The sequence below is a fragment of the Aptenodytes patagonicus genome, chromosome 6, assembly GCF_965638725.1.
Source record: "Aptenodytes patagonicus chromosome 6, bAptPat1.pri.cur, whole genome shotgun sequence".
In the NCBI taxonomy this organism is placed as follows: Eukaryota; Metazoa; Chordata; class Aves; order Sphenisciformes; family Spheniscidae; genus Aptenodytes; species Aptenodytes patagonicus.
In genome coordinates this window covers 63,431,522-63,449,318 of record NC_134954.1, presented here as the reverse complement: position 1 = coordinate 63,449,318, position 17,797 = coordinate 63,431,522, and the positions used below count along the sequence as shown (strand labels likewise).

Here is a 17,797-nt window from a genome sequence, read left to right as displayed (position 1 = left end):
AGGTCTAGATCTCAGTATTGAGAATAATGCTTACTATCACTATTGCTGCATGCCACTGCTTTTGAGTATTTGCTGATACTGTATTTAGAAATGCATTTTTTCCCCTTTTGAGAAAACATTGCACCATCTAGAAGGGCAGTTTGGGCTCCATTCGCGTCAGTCACTTGCATCAGCATGAAGATGATCCGCTGCGTATATTTTGGCTGTTTTCCTCATGGCAACCCTGCTTCTCCCCTTGCAGTGCTATGGGCAAATAAAAACTTGTAGTCGGCTTCTGAAGTGATTGGCTGAACATATGTGCCCAGCTCTAAATTTAAGCATAATTTAAAATTTTTGCCACTGATATATCACTTTCCCCTTCCCTCAGTCTGTGTGAAATGGTCTGGCCATCTACAGCAAAAGTACGTTTCTAATGAGACTGCTACTACTGTGGAATCGTCGTCCAGAGATCAAGCGTGAGTGAATGTTGTCGCCTAGCCTCCAGACGATGAGGCCAGAGTCAAGATTTTCCTCCAGATCTCCACCTAAAGCATCTACCAGTAAAGCTTATCTGAATGCCCATAACAGCTCGGGTTCAAGCAGGTCTGCGCAGCCAGTTCAGTCACAAACAGATTGATTTTCTGCGTGCAGATGCAGACTAACACAGCCTACTCTGGTTAGCCTGCAAAATGCAATGCTAGCTGTGATTTGGGGTACTGTCTTTGGATGACCTGACTCACAAAAAGCCTAGGTCTGATCTCTTCTTACCCCACAGAGCTCTGCTCTACACTTGCAGGTCCTTGTCCTTGTCCCCACCAGCGCCCAGCAGTACCTGTTACCCTGCTGCCTTCTGCGCTATAGCCCAAAGTCCTCCCATCCCTCTGAGTTTTGATCTTCCTCCCTGCAGCTTGCATCTCCGCTCTGTTCAACTCTCCCCCGTGCCTCTCAGTGCTCTGCACCGCTGTGTTTGAAGGCAGCAAAGGTGGCCCCTGTTCTCTGCAGGCAGCGGCACTCCCTCTTGCACAGGCAGGGCTCTCGAAGCAATGGGTTTTACCCCTACTCCCCACAGCCTACGCTCCTCCAGCCAGCTCCCGGGGAAGCAGTGCCAGACCTCCTGCTGCCCAAGCCGCCGGCTGGCCGCGCAGCCTGCTCACGCGTGTGCTGCGCAAACCCACACCGCGTGCAGGCACCCGCGGGGATCGGTCCCCCCCGGCTACGGGGGTGCCCCCCTGGCCCCGGGTGACCTTGCAGGTAGGGCGGCTCCGTGCCGGCGTGAGTCGGGCCTGTGCTCGGGCCGGTCCGTCTCGGCTCGGTGCCGCGCCGGGGCGCATCGGGAGGCACCAGCAGCACCTAGTGGTGAAAGCCGGCCCGAGCGGCGGGGAGGGCGCAGCGGGGACGACGGGGCTCCGCCAAACATCCCTTTTCTTTGGTGAAACTGCACTTTGCGCTGGCTAGAAACGACCCCCAGGGAACACCGCGTCTCTCCCTCATGCGGGACTGTGGGGACAAGCCAGGAGAAAAGCAGAGTAAAGGGGGTTTCTCCAGCAGAGGTGGCTCTAGACAGAGGTGCGGTTCAACACCTCTGCAAACAGCTGTGATGAGTCTTGCCAAGAGCTTGGTCTCTGCCAAGCCCAGAACAGGGACCTGGTACATCCTCTCACTAGCGAGGCTTCGGATTTGGAGACTGAAAACAGATCGTTTGATATAGATCACTTCACATGCAATACCCTGACTTTTCCCATGGCATTTCTCTCTTTTTCAAAGAATCTGAACTGTACCGATTTGCATCACAAGCCCTTTACTAAAAGGATTTGAGTAGTTTCCCTGTCTGGCCAGCGATTTCGGAGACATCATGCTGTGTAATGGCATTAAGGTGTCAGGACCTGAGTGTCCAAGGAAACATTACAGGACTTTATATGCACCTTTATTCATGGGTCTCTGAGCAATGCATGCACACACCTGACCAACGGAAGTACTGCCAGCTTTGGGGGGGAAACAGCAAAATAGTAGCAGGAAAATGCTAAAAGATTATTTTAGGGCAAACAATCTTTTCTTTAATAGAAAAGTGTTATCCATTAGATCTTTAAATGTCGACAGATATTGGAAAAAAATCTTAGTTTATATGGTCTCATGCTACTATGCTCAGTGCCTCATCTGCAAGTCTTTCTTAGGAGGAAGAAAGGTTGAGCTGAGTCTTCTGGATATTACATGTGTAGTTGTGGCATTTGGTGAGCTGTTTTATTCCTGAGGCTTAGATAACCAAACCACCCGCTCTACAGTAAAACTGAAAAAGAAAGCAAATAGTGTCCCAGCACAGCAGTAGAGCCCTGCACCGTGTTCTGCTTCAAACACCCAGGCTGCTGTACATCATTATTTAAAATTTAATTTACTAAATTGAAAGATATCATGCTGCATATTAGCGAAATGGAGGAGCTTGACAGTTATTTACTATTCATGTGTAAATTAAGACAGTACCCTAAGACGATGCTATCACAACAAATGAGCTAGAGTTTTTTTTCTGTAGGTCTTCAGAAGAGATGGGGATGGAAAAAGAGGGGCAGAGGCGATGCCACTGTGCATGGCGCAGTCTGCTCAGCAGCTTCCAGGCTATGCCTGACTCAAGGCTTAACTCAGAGTTTGATTTTGAGCAGAATTCAATTGCAATTATTTTTTACCCATTACCTGTCCTCAACTTTCCAGTGAGAGTTTTAAAATGGAAATTGGATGGAAAATGCTATACATATAAATAATGTATTGACTCTTTTGTACAAGAGTATTTTGTATCCAAAAATGCGTTACTGCATGAGTGGATGTAGTGATATAGTTACTTGATTAAGGAAGAACTGAGAAATTAAGAACAGGCAAATAATTACATATTGTATAATGATCATTGCAGTGGATCTGTGCTGTTACTTCTCTGAGACGTGAATTGGGAGAACACCCACTGCCACAATTGGCTGTCATAGCATTGATGAGCCATCATACAATTACACTGTTTTTATACAGCTATAACATACTGTCAACACGAATGACTGGATCAGTTTACAGAAGAAAAAAATCCCAGTCTCATTATATACGTACACATACATATGCAACGGCATCAGTGCAGGCCATTCTATCTGGGGATTCAGCTGATAAATAACTGAGGCTCTTATCTTGCGATTTTTAAATGTCACTAAACCAGCCCAGATGTATTTTTATGCTTGTACTGCCAGGCTGCTTGTCCAGCAGCAGAGATCATCCTATAGCTTTCCGCGCTTGCCGCTAACGGTGTACAGGCACTGCGCATCACCGCGGGGGACACAGCGGCACATCAGCCACTTGCGAAAACGCGTTTGATGCAGCCACCCCCCGCCCCAGACACCCCCCAGCGATTCCCCGCGGGCGGCCCCCGGCCAGCGGCGGGCGGCGCCGGGACGGCGGGCACTGCCGACCGGCTCCGGGGCTCGGCGGGCCGCGGGCGCGAACCGGGCGGCGCTGCCGCCGGGCAGCGCACGGCGGGGCTGCTTCCTCCTTGCGCTCCGCTCCGCGTAGGCGCCTCGCCGCGAATTTTCCGCCGCCGTCTGCGCTTCGGCATGAGAAAACTTTGCCGCTTCCTTCCCCAGGTTCTTTTCGACCCCGTTCCCCCCGACGAGCAGGGGGACATCGCGACGGGGAGACGCAGCCACAGCCCCGGGCCCCGGGTGAGGGGAGCAGCGGCGGGCAGGGACATCGCGCTCCGCCCGGGGCTCGCTGCAAGCCCTGCCGGGCGGCGTCTCCAGGCGGCTGCTGCCGCGGGGTCTGCACGGCAGCTCTGCAGCCCGAAGCCCGGCCGGAGGGCCCGCAGCGCGACTCCAAGTCCCAGCCCGGCGGCTCCCCTGCGCCCCGCTCCCATCCCAACCACAGCTACAGCAACGCAGCCGGCCCTGCCCCTTCCAGCAGGGAGGGAAGGAGGCGGATTTAAATACAAACATCGCTCCGCCGCTGGCTCTTATTCTCGCTCTCGGCGGGTGCCTCTCCTCCACCCTCAGCCCTCCCCGCGCCGGCGGCACTTGAACCTGCCCGCCCGAAAAGTGTGCCATCCCCCTATCCTCGACCCCGCCGGGCCAGCCCCGCCACCCCCCCTCCGCAGGGGTCCGGCCGCGGAGCGCCGCCGTGCTCCGCGGGACCCCCCGCCGGCCGGGGGTGGCCGGCTGCGAGCAGCGGGGAGGGCGGCGAGGGAGATTTGCCTGCGAAGAAATGCCCTGTTGAACTTTGAATATATTAGTTGACATCAGTGCGAGTTGGGGCTGCCAGCCCCTAGCTCCCTCCTCCTCCTTCCCTACCTCCTCCTCCTCCGCCTCCTCCTCCTCCTCCCCCCGGTCTCCGATGGAACGAGTTGAAGCCGTGCTGATAGGAGCCGCCTGGAAGAGACAGCGGAGCGCAGGGGAGGACTTCGGTCCCAACTCCGGCCGCGCCGCGGGGACGCTGTCCGCAGCCGCTCGCATGGCCCGAGGCGGCGCTCCCTAAGCGCCGGGCTGGGGAGACCCGCCGCTCCGCTCCCCTGCTCGCCCCGCGCCGAGCCCCGCCGAGCCGAGCCGAGCCGAGCCGAGCCGAGCCGAGCCGCGCCACGGCTGCCCCCGCTCCTGCGGCAGGCGGAGCACGATGTGCCGGTGAGTCCCGCAGCGGGAGCCCGGCGACCACCCCGTAAGCGCAGCACGGCGGCGGGCCGGGGGGCGGGCGGCGAGCCCGGCCGCGGGGCGGAGGGCGCGCAAACTTCCCAACTTGGCGGGGGGTCGGGGCGGGCGGGCGGCGCTGGGATGGGGATCCCGGGGAGGTGGGGAGCCCCGGGCTGCTGCGCGGCTCCGCCGCCCCCGGCGCAGCCCTGCGGCGGCCGGCACGGGGCAGCGCCGCGGGGTGATGGAGGGGCCGGGGGCACCCTGCGGGCCGTGGGTGTGTGTTTGTGCACGGCGCCCGGTGCGACGTCCTCCTGCCCCTCTGCGGGCTGTGGAGCGAAAGGGGCTTTTTTTTTGTCGCTGTTTTTGCACTCCGGCAGCGCTGGAGACGACGTTAGCTAGGAGGTGGCAGCGGCGGTGGTTTCTTTCCTCTTTCTCTCCCCCCCGCCTTCCCAGCTCTCCCTAAACCCGCTGAGCGGGGCTGTGGCGAGAGGGAAGGGGGTGCAGTGGTGGGAAGCCGGATAGCCTAGACGGAGGGATATTAATGATTTTTTTTTCAGATGGTAATTTGTCTTTGTGGTAGGGGTGGCCCATTAAATTTCAGCTCACGTCCTGATGGAGATCAAAAGCGAAGGGGAGAGGGAAGCAGAGAGCCTTGTGCGGCTCCTTAGCTCCGTGTATTGTTAGGAACTTGGCGGGGGGGGGGGGGGGAGAGGATTCCCAGAAACAACCTTTGTCGATCCAGCTCCAACACCCACACCAAAAGTTGGAGATCTGTATTTTCCAACACTACCATCTGCTCCCCGGTGCTGCCCGGGAGCACGCTTACTGTTATGCCTCAGAGGAAACAAACAAAAGGTGTGCTTGCCAAGTCGGTACTGAACCTGTCTGTTCATGGGCTTTTAGGTGGAGTGTTAAGTATAGAGGAGTATCTATGTCCTAAAGGTTCACTGTCCTTTGTTGGCTCAGTTTAGACTCAGATAATTTCCTGTCCTTAAAAAAGGTCTCCAAACATGCCAGGTCCTGGGGTTTTTTTGTTTTTAGTTTTGGTTGGGTTTTAAATTTTTTTTCTTTTTTTACCTTGAACTATTTATGTATGGATATATCGGTTTGGGATCACAGTAAAGTTTAATTTTTTGTTGTGCAAGTGTTCCCTCTCATTACAGAAAATATTTCTTTTCCTAAATTACAGTCTGAGCAGCAAGAGGTTAGCTCTCTCTGCCTCTGGATGGGTTCAGTGGTAGGCTGAGACCCCAAGCCGACTGCACTGTGAGCAAAATAAAAACCAACTAAGCTAAAAGTTATAATGGGCTTTGATTCTTACTGCTGTTTGAGATCAGTAGAGATCCCGGGTGAGTGAAGGCAAGGAGGAGGAGTGAGAGTAGCTGGAACAAGCTACTCATACAGAGAAGTGCTCTCTTGATTATATGTGTGATTTGTGAGCACCCAAGGGAGAAAACTGGTCATAAACTGCAGAGAGGGCAATGGGAAAAAGAAAAATCCTGCTGATATTCAACCACATTTTTTAATAGAGATTTCATTTTTAAACAGCCACTTGAATCATCCATATCTTTTTTCATTTTTTCTCTGTTTTGGACTAAAACTTTTCTGTTCAGACTGGATTGGATGATAAGTAGACTCTGCAGTAGGCAGGCTATAGTAAGGGCTCTCTGCATTTTATGTTATGCCTCTTGCGTTTTCAGTGAAGTGGAGGCAATTTCTCCTTTTTTTCTCTCTATCTTGCTTTCTTTCCTCAGAGAAATTAAGTTTTTGTCCTCCCCTGTCAGGGACACATTAATCCTGAAATTATGGGGGGGAGAGAGATCCTGCCATTCAGAATATAGATATTTGCTTTGTGCGTCCCCCCCAGCCCGTTAGGCTGATGGAATTGGCAGTGGCTGCCCTCCGTGACCTCCCTCCCTTCCCGCAAAGAGCTGGGGCAACCAGGGAGGAGAAAATGTGCAAACTCCAGCGAGTGAAAAAGCACAACCCCAGAAGACAAAAGACTTGAACAGAGAGATGTAGGGGATGAGGGTCTGTGTGGGGAATGACTTCTAACAAGGTGGCCCTGATCAGTTCATATAGACTCAAAAAGATGGCATGGGGAAGGGTTCAGCAGTAACGTGTGTAGCCTGATAGAAACTCGATTCAAGTGGTGCCATGGGATTTTAGTTGCTTTGCAGTAAGATGAAACTAGTGCCCAAACAAAATGGCTTTGGTCGTCCAGTATGATTGCCCTTTATTCTCCAGGCAGACAGCTGACTTGGGGGAACATACTCCCAGACTTTATGGTCTTTGCTTCTTACCTTGGAGTCAGTTGTGAAAGTTCTGCTCGACTTAGGCTGAGACATGATGGATTCTTGTTAGAGGAAATGTTCCTGGAGAGCAGTCTCACTCTGTGATATTAAACATGGCTTGAACAATGTATTTCTGTTTTAGCCAGGATTAATAATCATGTGAGCAGTCACGCTAGGGTTAAATAAGACCATCTGCATGAATATGTTTTCCTGAAAACGAATACCTGACACGAAAAGTTTCTGTGTGAAGTCTAGGCGATTTGACTTGCTGTTTGGCAAAAGGGGGCAGTATCAAACAATAGCACAAAGCAATCCGCTGCGCGGCTGCCTTTCTGCCTTGAGTACTGATGTGTGCTGTATCTACTGGCATCTGGGAATTTAGGGTGTTATCCGGTAGCCCTTATTCAGGTGATTCCTTAAAAAGACATCAGAGAGGGTAATTGACTGCATAAAAGATGAAGGATCAAAGCTGTCATTGTTTTACTTCATGGTTGCATCACTTCCATATGCTGGTTTGACCAGTGAAAGCTTGGAAATTAAGGACAATACTGTATGATTGCAAAGCTACTTCTGTTCACATTAAGTAGGCTGACAGCAGTAACCTTAACCTGTTCTTACTCCACTGATTTTAGGGAGAGCATGATGAAGCCCTAGCTTTGGATTGCTGTTCATATAAATGCCCTCCAAGGAATTGTCATCACTGTTTTCCATAGTAAGAAAACCAAACATTTTCTTCTCTAAATTTAACTTTCTTTGAGAACTCATTTGTTTCCAGCCTAGAGAAATATATTGATCCATCTTATAAAATATTGGTTTTAGAATGCATTTAAAAGCCTTTTCACCTTTTATTTATTTATATGCCTGGAATCATTAGATTAGCATTTCTTAGTTCATTTTTTACTGAGAGCCATGGGCAATTTTGCTGAGGGTCTGTCATCGGGAAGCCATGCACTGGACTCCAGCTTCGTCAGGTCTCCTAAGTGTTGCTCACTGCCTTCATGGCAAGAGCTGCAGTGGCAAGTGCAGACCGGCCCCGAGAGAGGGGAAGTGGTGAGGAATAAGGAGTCCGTCGTAGTAATGTGAAGATGTCCCACTGTCAGGGCAGTGCCAAGAGCCAGAGTTGAGGTACAGTCTAGTGTGAAGTCTGCAACTGGATTTGCCTCGCTTCAGATCATGCCCAACCGGATCATTTCTGGTGTAAAACTGAAAAAGGGAAATTTAATCATCTGCAGATAGTGGTGGAGACAATTCAAAACAGTTCTCTAGGGGTGAAATTCATTGGTGTTCGTTGTGCAGCAGATAGGTAGTATCAAGTCATGCTGAGATTGCAAAGTCATTCTTAAGTGATGGACTTACCTTTTACAGACTGAATACTGTGAAGGTGAGCTGCCACTATTTTAGGTTGAATCTTTGTGATTTAGTCCAGGAGGCAAACCGTGGAGTATTACAGCGCTGTCCCTGCTGTGCCTTGAAATGGCTGCGTCTGAATATGAGTGTTGTTGACTTTGAGGATCAAGTCAACAGTTCTTTGTTATTGTTCTGTTGCCTTTTTTTCTTTTTAAGGAGGAAAAAAACAACTCACTGAAGTGAGTGTGTCAGCTAGTCTTATTGTAGGGATTGTTCGTCTTGCTTTTAGACTGTGGGCTGCTGACTCCTCCAGCATGCCCAGTACCAGGACTTACACCATCTCTGTCCATGGTGGCAATTTTCATTAGTTTCAGCGGGAGCTGTCTGAATGTGAGATACAAGACTTCGATAGGTATTTGAGCCTGCAACTTGTGTGGACGGTGCCTTGCTTGCTGGAGATTATTCTTCAAGCACAGTTAGTCTCAGTATTTATTTCACCTCAGTTCTCATTGTTGTCCAAAAAAATACTGCATGATAACAGTTATTCCTTACCCCAGGCTCAAACCATGTGAGCAAAGTGCAGCAGAGCTCCGACAGTACAACTGTGACTTTCAGTATGCAAGGTCTCCTTGACTACAGTGCTGCAACTCCCAAAGTTACCTCTGCTTCAGCACTCATATAAAGCACAAATTTTTAAGGTCTGCACAAAATCACTCAAAGTGATTTTCTGATGATGAGTGTATGAGTGGTGATACTCTGGAAGTATTACTGTTATCAAATATGTATCTACAAACCAAATGGGTTTGTTTTGTTTCGGAATGTAGTAAGTCTGGGAGGTAATTTGCATGTGAAGGATGTTACCAAGTTACAGAGTATGACTCTGAATTGGTGACAGGGCTATTCATGTGCTTATAATTAAGCATATACCAAAGCACTGTGCTGGTTAAGGACTGGTGCTCTTTATTTACTTTTTAGTGAGCTTTAAATGAGATCATAAGTAAACATGCTGATTACTAGTCTTAATCCCCAAATCAATTGGAACACCTTGGGAGTTTATAAATCATCTGTGTAATTTCATTGTTTTTCAGTAAGGGGCCATTTGTGGAGACAGCACAGCACAGCACTTCCTAGAAGCAGCTGTGAAGGAGCTTGATCTTACAAGGTGCTACATGTTCTTCATTCTTGTTAACGTGTCTCCGGGAAACAGCACCCTACATGATCAGACCCTGATAAACACAAACTGTAGCAGTGTCTGACCTCTGTGGGTCACCTGTTTTGTTAGGCAGGCTAAATGCTTATGGGCTTGCTAGTCTCAATATATAACATACTCCCTATTAGGCTGTTGCTGGAAGCTAAATAAATTGCAGACTGCCAGTTTCAAAGGTTTGACTTTATCCATTGTGCAGCAACACGTGACCAGCTGGGACGTAGCAACCCGCAGAGAAGAACCATAGTCATAAGTTTTATCTCTGCCAAATATTGTGCTGCACTCAAAAGCTTAATCATAACTTCAAACCTATGAGGCAGCCTCCGTAATTGGGAATAGCGTGTGAGGATCTGGTGATGCCAAATAGATCCTCCACTAGCCGTGAACCCTCTGTGCTATGGAGGACATACCCTGATGCTGGATATGCTCAGATGTTAAGCAGAGATGCTGTCTGCAGTCCTGCAGAACAGCCAGGCTAAGTCCCATGTAGATGATCTATAAGCCATTTGCCGTTTAAGGGTTTGTAGCTTCTGAAGTTTGTATATTTTGCAGATTGCTTGTGCCATAGTCTTCAAAAACTGCTAGCTTTTAAGACAAGCAGATGGCTTTAACAAAATATATTTGCTGGCACCTGGAACAGGTGGATCTGGAATCAATTTATGTGGTGTAATTTTTTCCACACCCCTTTTGGAATAATTTTATACCCTGGAGCCACCTAAGATGCTTATTATGTAGCCAATAGGGAACAGCTTCTGTCTGACTGCATAAGATTTTACACATCTTTTATAGCTAATGCCTAGATTAAAATGCAAAATTTAGTGCTGGGAGTGCATGTGAATTTGTGAAACTCCCTGGAGAAAATGTGGGTGCATGTATCAGTGAATGAATTATGCTCCTCCATAGACAGAGAGGGCTTTTTTTAGTGGTAACGAATGTCCTGTGTTCAGTGTTTGTCATTTTAAAAGTAGTATTTTTCATTTCAAGTGCAAACCTTGTGCAGGTTGCTGATGTAGAGTAAAAATGAAAAAATAGCTTTAGCTTTATTTGAAAGGATAACAGAATGAAAATTTCTTACATGGTATGAAAGTGTCCTGACTCAGAGATCAAATTAGTGTTTCCAAAACATGGCTGTGACAGTTATGACTAGTTACGTGAGAAAGAAGAAGATATTGCCTGTCTTCTCAAGGGGCAGGAAAGAAACTTCGATGAGACCTTGGCCACATCCTCATTCTTGCAACAGAATTGGGGCCAACGAGCTTACCTGGCTGTGTAGATTCTTAGTAACTTCAAAGAGGTTTTGAGTGGGCACTGGGACCATCTGCACAACTCAGAGGTAGGATTAGGAACTAAATCTGGGAATACTTTGGGGCCAGCCTCTTAAGGGAAGAGGATGCTGACTACGGATGGCCTGTTGGGCAGGTTTAATTGCTTTGCTGTGTTTCCTGGCCACGTGGAAGTTGTTTAGCCTGCTGTTTCAGCTAAAGGTTCCTTATTTATCTCCTACAATGCTGATTTACAATAGATCAAAGATGAGGGGAAAAAAAATAGGAAGACAAGAAAGGAAGGGGTAGGAAGTTCACTCTGGATAATTCAGTTTGACAGGATAATATAGTAAATTCAAGAATGTAGAGAGAGATGCGTTTTGGAGCCTGTATACAGAATGCAGGGAAGGAGAAATTGGCTAGGTCTCAAAAGTTTGTTAGAGTGATTACAGATCCCCCTGCCCTGCCTCACGTTCCTTTCTCTGCTCTGTCTTCCTGATTGAAGATGATTGTCTGCCAGAAGGAGATTTTCAAACACATGGTTTGGACAGGGCAATCAGTCTATATTTATAAATCACTTAATATTTCACACTCTGACCTTTTTGGGGTCCACTCCACATATGAAGGGCATTTTCATTAAAAATACAAAACTAGGACTCAGTTTCTGCCTGTGTCCAGCTCCTCCAGTCTAAGACAGCTTAGCTTTTAGTTGTAATTGCAGCTAGTAACCACCTACTTAAAATAAAAAACAGAGGAAAGAATATCATTAGTGGCTTGTGGTAGGATAAAGATACATACTTTATTCAACATGAGCAAAATAGGACTATGCCCTGTAACTATGCGCTGTTCTAATGCTGATGAAGGATGATGTCAAGTAACACATGATACAAATTATGAAGAATTCCACAGTTCCTGCTTTGTGAGGATAATCAAGTGATATAATAGTACAACTTGCCCTTATTTCTGTTTTAACAACCATGCTCAGCAGTCAGAAGTAATAATCATCAGGGAGAGAAACTGAGGCATAAAAGGACTATGGCCTGGAGAATTTTGTTCTCATCTGTTAAAGATATCATGAAACATAACGATGCAGATAGGCGCCAGGTAGGATTGCCAGCGACTGAAATCAGTACAAATTGGACTTTGAGGTCTGTGAAAAGTCTGGTCTTACGTGACTTGCTCAAGGTCATAGAGTGCATTACTGGCAGAGGCAAGGTTATAACCCCTGAAAACACTTATTCACATACTTAATTCTAAATATGTAGTTAAATCCTATGAATTAAAAGTTTCATCTCATTGCTTTCCTGCATCAGAGCCCTAGACTTGTGCCTTACAAGACTATGCATTTATCTCCTTGCTAAACATTGCCAGTAGGTACTTGATCGTGCAAATCCTTTACTCACCTAAGCAGTTCAGTTCAAGCTAGTGTGACTACAGTTTGGTAAAAAAAGTACCCTGATCGCATGTGCACAATTGGTCCCAACATTTTGAAGATGAACTGGGGATCATTCCTATATTTTGTATTTTTATATGCGCACACGGACATGCATCTATATAGATTGAATTAAAACAAAAGCAAGTGATTAACATCTTTAAAATTTAACATTTCCCCCCCCCCTTAACCCACAGAAATTGTTCCTGAGAGAGTAATTTACTGGATACCTTCTGTATTTATCTAGGACTGTACATCAGAAATACAAACCATGATATTGCTAATGCTATGTGTTCCCTCTAATGGGTCTTTGAAATATGAAAGCAACTTATATTTGGAATGAGCTTTGCACACCTCCTTGTCTGTGGTTGCTTTGCAAATCCAGGCTTCACTGCTTTGCCTTGGAGAATTATGAGTTTATTATACTCCTGGAATGCTAATAGCACTTCATTTTTTCCCTAAATTTCTTCTTCATATTTATTTATTGATTCTTCATTTGAGCACAGTTTTGCAGATGATGGTACTACTGAGAATAGCTGGTGTGAGTTAATTTTAAGAAGGCTGAAGTTACAATGCCATCCTTCCTTGCCAAGAATCTCTCTGTAAAGTTCATAAGCTAAGGCATCCAAAATGCTAAATTAGTTAAGGCGATGACTGGATAAGATTATTCCCAATGTTATATTTGATTCCTAGTCTCATAAACACAAAGTGTATCAAGAATGACAAATCGAAATTTAATTTTTCATTGAAAACTCATTGGCAGATTTGCAGATGATATACTTTAGGGAAGCAGTCTTTTCTATGGTCACTTGGTCTTTACTCAAATGAAGAACATCATTGACTTGTGAGAGAACTCATGTGGACCAGGTTTTTAGCGTTTAACCCTTTAGTTTACATTTTACTTTTGATTCCTGGGGTTCTTCCCCATCTAGTCTCTCTTCCCACAGTGATGGACGGTAACTCCAGAGAGGTGCTTTCAGTCATTTTATCTGTCTTCCCTGAAGGCACAGAACTTCCCTGAGCTGATTCATATTCAAGCTGGTCAACTCTTCTAAACAAGCATCCAATTTTGATTTAAATATTTCTGAAGCAAGAGAACATCCTGCAATTCTTGGTTAAGTGTTTAAAATTCAACAGCCCTTGCAATTATGTTGCCTCTTAGTTTCTCAGTTGCTAGGTTCTTGGTCCTGTTATGCTCTCATCTAGAGAGCAGAGCATCACATTTTCTTGCTGTGGAAGTACTTGTGAACTGCAATCAAATAATCTCTTAATTCCTGTGTGATATTTCAGTATGATACCAGCTTCTTCTGTGTTTTTTCAATCCTTATTGCCTGGTGGCTCTTCTCCGAACGCTTTCTAAGGATGCTACTGGCCAAAGAAGACAGTAGTGCTGACAGCTGCAAAGGTTTGAGAGAAATGGAACAGCAGAGATTGCAGAGCAGAACTGAGCAGATAGACAGCAGGAGATAAGGACTGCAAAATTGGAAGGCAGAAAATAGGGATAGTGGCATAGGAAGCTCTTGGCATGATGAGCCTGGTGTGATACATGCCTGGTGAAGAACTGGAGTAGCTGTAGTGGTAAAAGGCAACAGCAGGTTTTTACTGGCAGAGGAGGATGGCTGGGAGGTGGGTAGGGACTGCAGCAGCAGCACTGCTTGTAAATCAGAGCAGCCTTGTATCAGAGGAGCTCTCTGCGGGGAAATGTCAAAACATCTGTCTGCACTTTGCCTGGGCATAACCAGACTCTCTCTTTCTCTCAGGAGCACTGCGATGCAGGCAAAAAGAAAAGACACGCTTCAAACTAACTGAGGGCAGAGTTCAGGTTGAATTTCTGGTGAGGAAGCCATTCCATTCCTGCAAGTGTAAGATCTGAGCCTGCAGAATAAAACTCACTTTTGCAATCTGTACAAATGCATGAAGTGTTAGTCATTTCAGTGAAATAACCTGTGGATGAGAATTTACCGGCCTGAGTGTTTGATTGCTAACACAAGGCAAACACTCTTTAAACTATTTCCAAAAGTTACACTAGTGTACGGCTGGGCTGCACTAACCTTAACTGTGATACTTGTGATCTGAGAGGACTAGAATCTTCCCATAAGTAATACAATTTCTGTTTTTAGTTTGGAAAGATGTTATCATTTAATGAAAACTCTTTGTTTTCTGGCAGCCTACTCTGCTATCCATTTACAAAGCTGTCAAAGGACTTGGACATCCATGAAAAGTGCAAGAGCCCAATTCTACTCACAGATATACTAGTGCAGCCTCATTGAAGAGCTGCGGTTGTGCTTGACTGAGGACTAGTAGTATGAGCCCAAAAACTCAAGAACAAGTTTGTATCTATGGGAAGGGATTGCATAGGGATGGTATTGGTCCAGTGGCACTCTCCAAAATTAGATCTGCGAGATTATGATGTTGCAAAACCCAGCACCAAGAAAAGCATTTCCAGTTTTAATTAAAACAAAACCCAAAACAAGAAGATCTCTATTGAATTTTAAGCTTCCCAAATGTTTGAGCATGAGATGCAGAAGTAATTGATTAGAAACAGAAGTAAAATAATGAGGCTTGCTTTTTTTTTCCTTTCCCAAGCTGATTCAACTGAGGAAGGAAAAAAAACCTCTGAAGTTTTTACTTGGGTTGAGTAAGACCTTTCTCCACAAATGGACCAAACGAACTACTGAAGTGCTTCAGTGAAATTATCACAAAGACCTGAGCCAGTGGGATTATTTACATGGCAGACTTCTACCTGGTAGAATCAGGTGTTTAAATTAATAGTGTAAAGAATTGGGAATAATCTGATGTCTGCAGTTCTAATGGTCTAAGATATTTGTAGAAGAGATAAGGGCCTGATCCTGCACCAAGGGACATCAGTAGCAAAAGTTCCATTTATGTAAGTTAAAATTGGATTTTTCATTTAGAAAACCCAAAAAGTTCACATCTTGCAGTTCTTATCCAAGGACTATTTGCTTTTGAAATTGGCATAGTACTTGAGTCAGGGCTGCATGAGTTGGCCCCAGGTTTTCAACCTGACAGTACCTCTTTAAAATGCAACAGGATAATTCAGGCATCTCTTACGTGTTTTGAATAGCAGAGCTAACATGTCTGTCAGTTACAATGACTTGACAGACATGATTAAAAGGCAGGAGATGAGGAAAAACGCGTGCTTATCACAGCCAACCCTCCCCGATGAAAAAGTAAGTAAGTGGCTCAGTGGCATACTTGCAATTGAGGTGTAACTGAAAGCATTTTTAGACATGTGCTTTGTAGACTGCTTTGAAATGGTGTTTTCTATTATGACCAGTTTCTGGAACAGATTATCATGATTGTAGGAAGCACTTCAAAGCAGATTGATGTAGGAAGATCTTTCCCCGAAAACTTTGGCTTCTCTGTAAGACAGAAAGCTACAAATGTGTCTGCAATCTGTGTTGTTTCAGATACAACAGCATTTATTTGATAAAAATGGGCTGCTATTAATTTCCAAAATGCTACAAAGCACTTTGTATTTTGCTGGCCCCTCTGTTTCACAAAGGGTTTCAAAGGTTGTGTTTCCTTTCTCCCATATCCTTCTAAATTTCTGGTTTGTATTTTTTAAAGACTGAGATTTAAACATTGTAATGAAATATTGAACTGCATCTGATAAACAGTCAGACACTAATTTAATATATCGGCAGCCAGACTTTCACAGAACAGATCTTGATGCATCATCTAGTCCATTCCCTGACCTCAGGTGGCATCAACTATACCTCCACCATTCAGCTGAACACAGGCTCAGCTGAACTCAGCAGTAGCTAAACCTTGATAGGAACTGGACATGTGCTTAAAATATATTAATCTCTGAATTTTCACGCACGAGACTAGCTATATTCCATTTCAGCAACACTCCTAAAAACTTCACTTGTAAGCTAAAGTCTGTAACTTTGAGAATTGAAGTCTTCTACATACTTGCAAGCACAGGAGCAAATGGGAAAAGCCAGCTTTCTGGGTGGTATGAAACCAGGTGGTAACAGCACATTGAAGTGTGGTGGGATGCCAGTAAATTCTTCTTGTTTTTCAAGGATATTGGAAAGGGAGGAAGCTTGTGCAAAAAATGAAAGGCAGCGGTAAGAAGAAAGACAAGAATCAACTAGAATTGTCTTGCTCCGCTATATTTAGTAGCACATGTAGAAGACAGAAGAATTTACAAAAAAGTTGTTGTGTTATTTTGTGCCTTATCCAGCTGTAATATAGCAAACCATTGCATCATCCTTTATGATCCCTAAGTGAACAAATTTCCTTTTTGCCAGGGAAGAAGTTGAGGCAAAGAGAAGTTGAGTCACTTGTCTAAGCTCGTAGAGGGAGGCAGTGAATGAGAGTCCTGCAGTCACAGTCGCTTTTTCTTGTTTGACAGCAGAAGTATGATGAATTTTTCACGTTAAAGCAGAAGGGCCTTGAAATAGTCCCTGCCCTTTCTGGGAAATTATTTTTTCCTATAAAGCAAGGCCAAATCCTGTTGATGGATACCTTATGAATACTTATGGTAACTGTTAAAAAATACATTTTTTTTTATCCACAGTGTCATCAAATGAATAATTCTGACAAATTAGTTTGATACCAAAATATTGTGTTGCTTTTTTCTGTCAGCTCTTTCCGTAACTAAAGCAATACACTCGGTATGCTGTAATCCATGGATTCAGTTCAAAGTTGCCATCTCACTGTTTGAAGCCCCACCAAGACCTTTTCTTTACTCTTCTGCTCAAGTGTTTGTCACCTCCCGGAGGCTGGGGGTCTATCTTGTTTACTAAAGAAAACAGCTGTTGGCAGAGAGACTCTTCCACACAACTCATGTTGTAGGTTGCCTCTTGCTTTTCTATAACCACACTATGTCTGGTGGTCACTACAGAACGCAGGAATGGAGGGGCCTCATATGCTGCAAGTTCATGTATCATCACTCTTCAGCACTGGCCTGCTCTGCCTTGGCTCATGTAAGAACTCTCTTTGTAACTCTCCTATGTGGCACTTCTTTAACCTGCTCATCCTCACTCACGCATCACGTCATTGTTTAAAAACCTGCTCTATTCCTTGCTCAAGGTGCTTCACTTCTTTCTTGCTCTGTTACTTAATTCCGTAAAATTTATTCTTTTAGTCTAGAATACAATTTATTTATAAAATGTGGTGAGTAAATGAAGTTACCATCTTATGCAAAGGACTTATTCTGGTTCTTTTTGAAAAAAATGCAGATCACTTTTAAATAAGCTTCTAAAGCAGACAACTCTGTGAACCCTTGCTTATCCTTTCTTTTCTCCAACATAGAAAATGAATAGCCAAGCACCAATTTTGCCTGTATTTTTAGTGAGCATAAATTAATGTACTTAATATGTAGTATGCTTCTTGCATCTATACAAAATTAAATCCTATTTGTTCTTAGAAACTATTCATCTAGTGTAAACCTGCTTCCTGAGTAAATATTCCTTTAATTAGTAGAACAAATAGATTGCGGGATTTGGAGTTGATTATCACAGCATTCCTTTCCCTGATGTCTGCTTCAGATCTGCACAGCGGAGAGGTGTGCAATACAGCCAGGGAACACAGCAGCAAGCTTTTCTACAGTTTGAAAATAAATACATCTTATGAATACTTCACACCTACGGAACCCTTCATTTGGG

At 45.3% G+C, this 17,797-nt stretch overlaps 1 protein-coding gene across 3 annotated transcripts in view; it reads left to right on the top strand.

Moving 5' to 3' along the window:
* Nucleotides 1-4,528: 4,528 nt before the first annotated feature.
* The window catches only part of SEMA5B (semaphorin 5B), a 276,934-nt gene continuing 263,665 nt past the window's right edge, over nucleotides 4,529-17,797 (top strand). For 2 of the 3 annotated variants that reach the window (XM_076342971.1, XM_076342975.1), the window contains exon 1: nucleotides 4,529-4,610. The gene's annotated coding sequence lies outside the window, so the exon portion shown is untranslated. Of the gene's footprint in view, nucleotides 4,645-17,797 lie in introns of all 3 variants that reach the window. The other variant, XM_076342972.1, reaches the window with a different exon arrangement.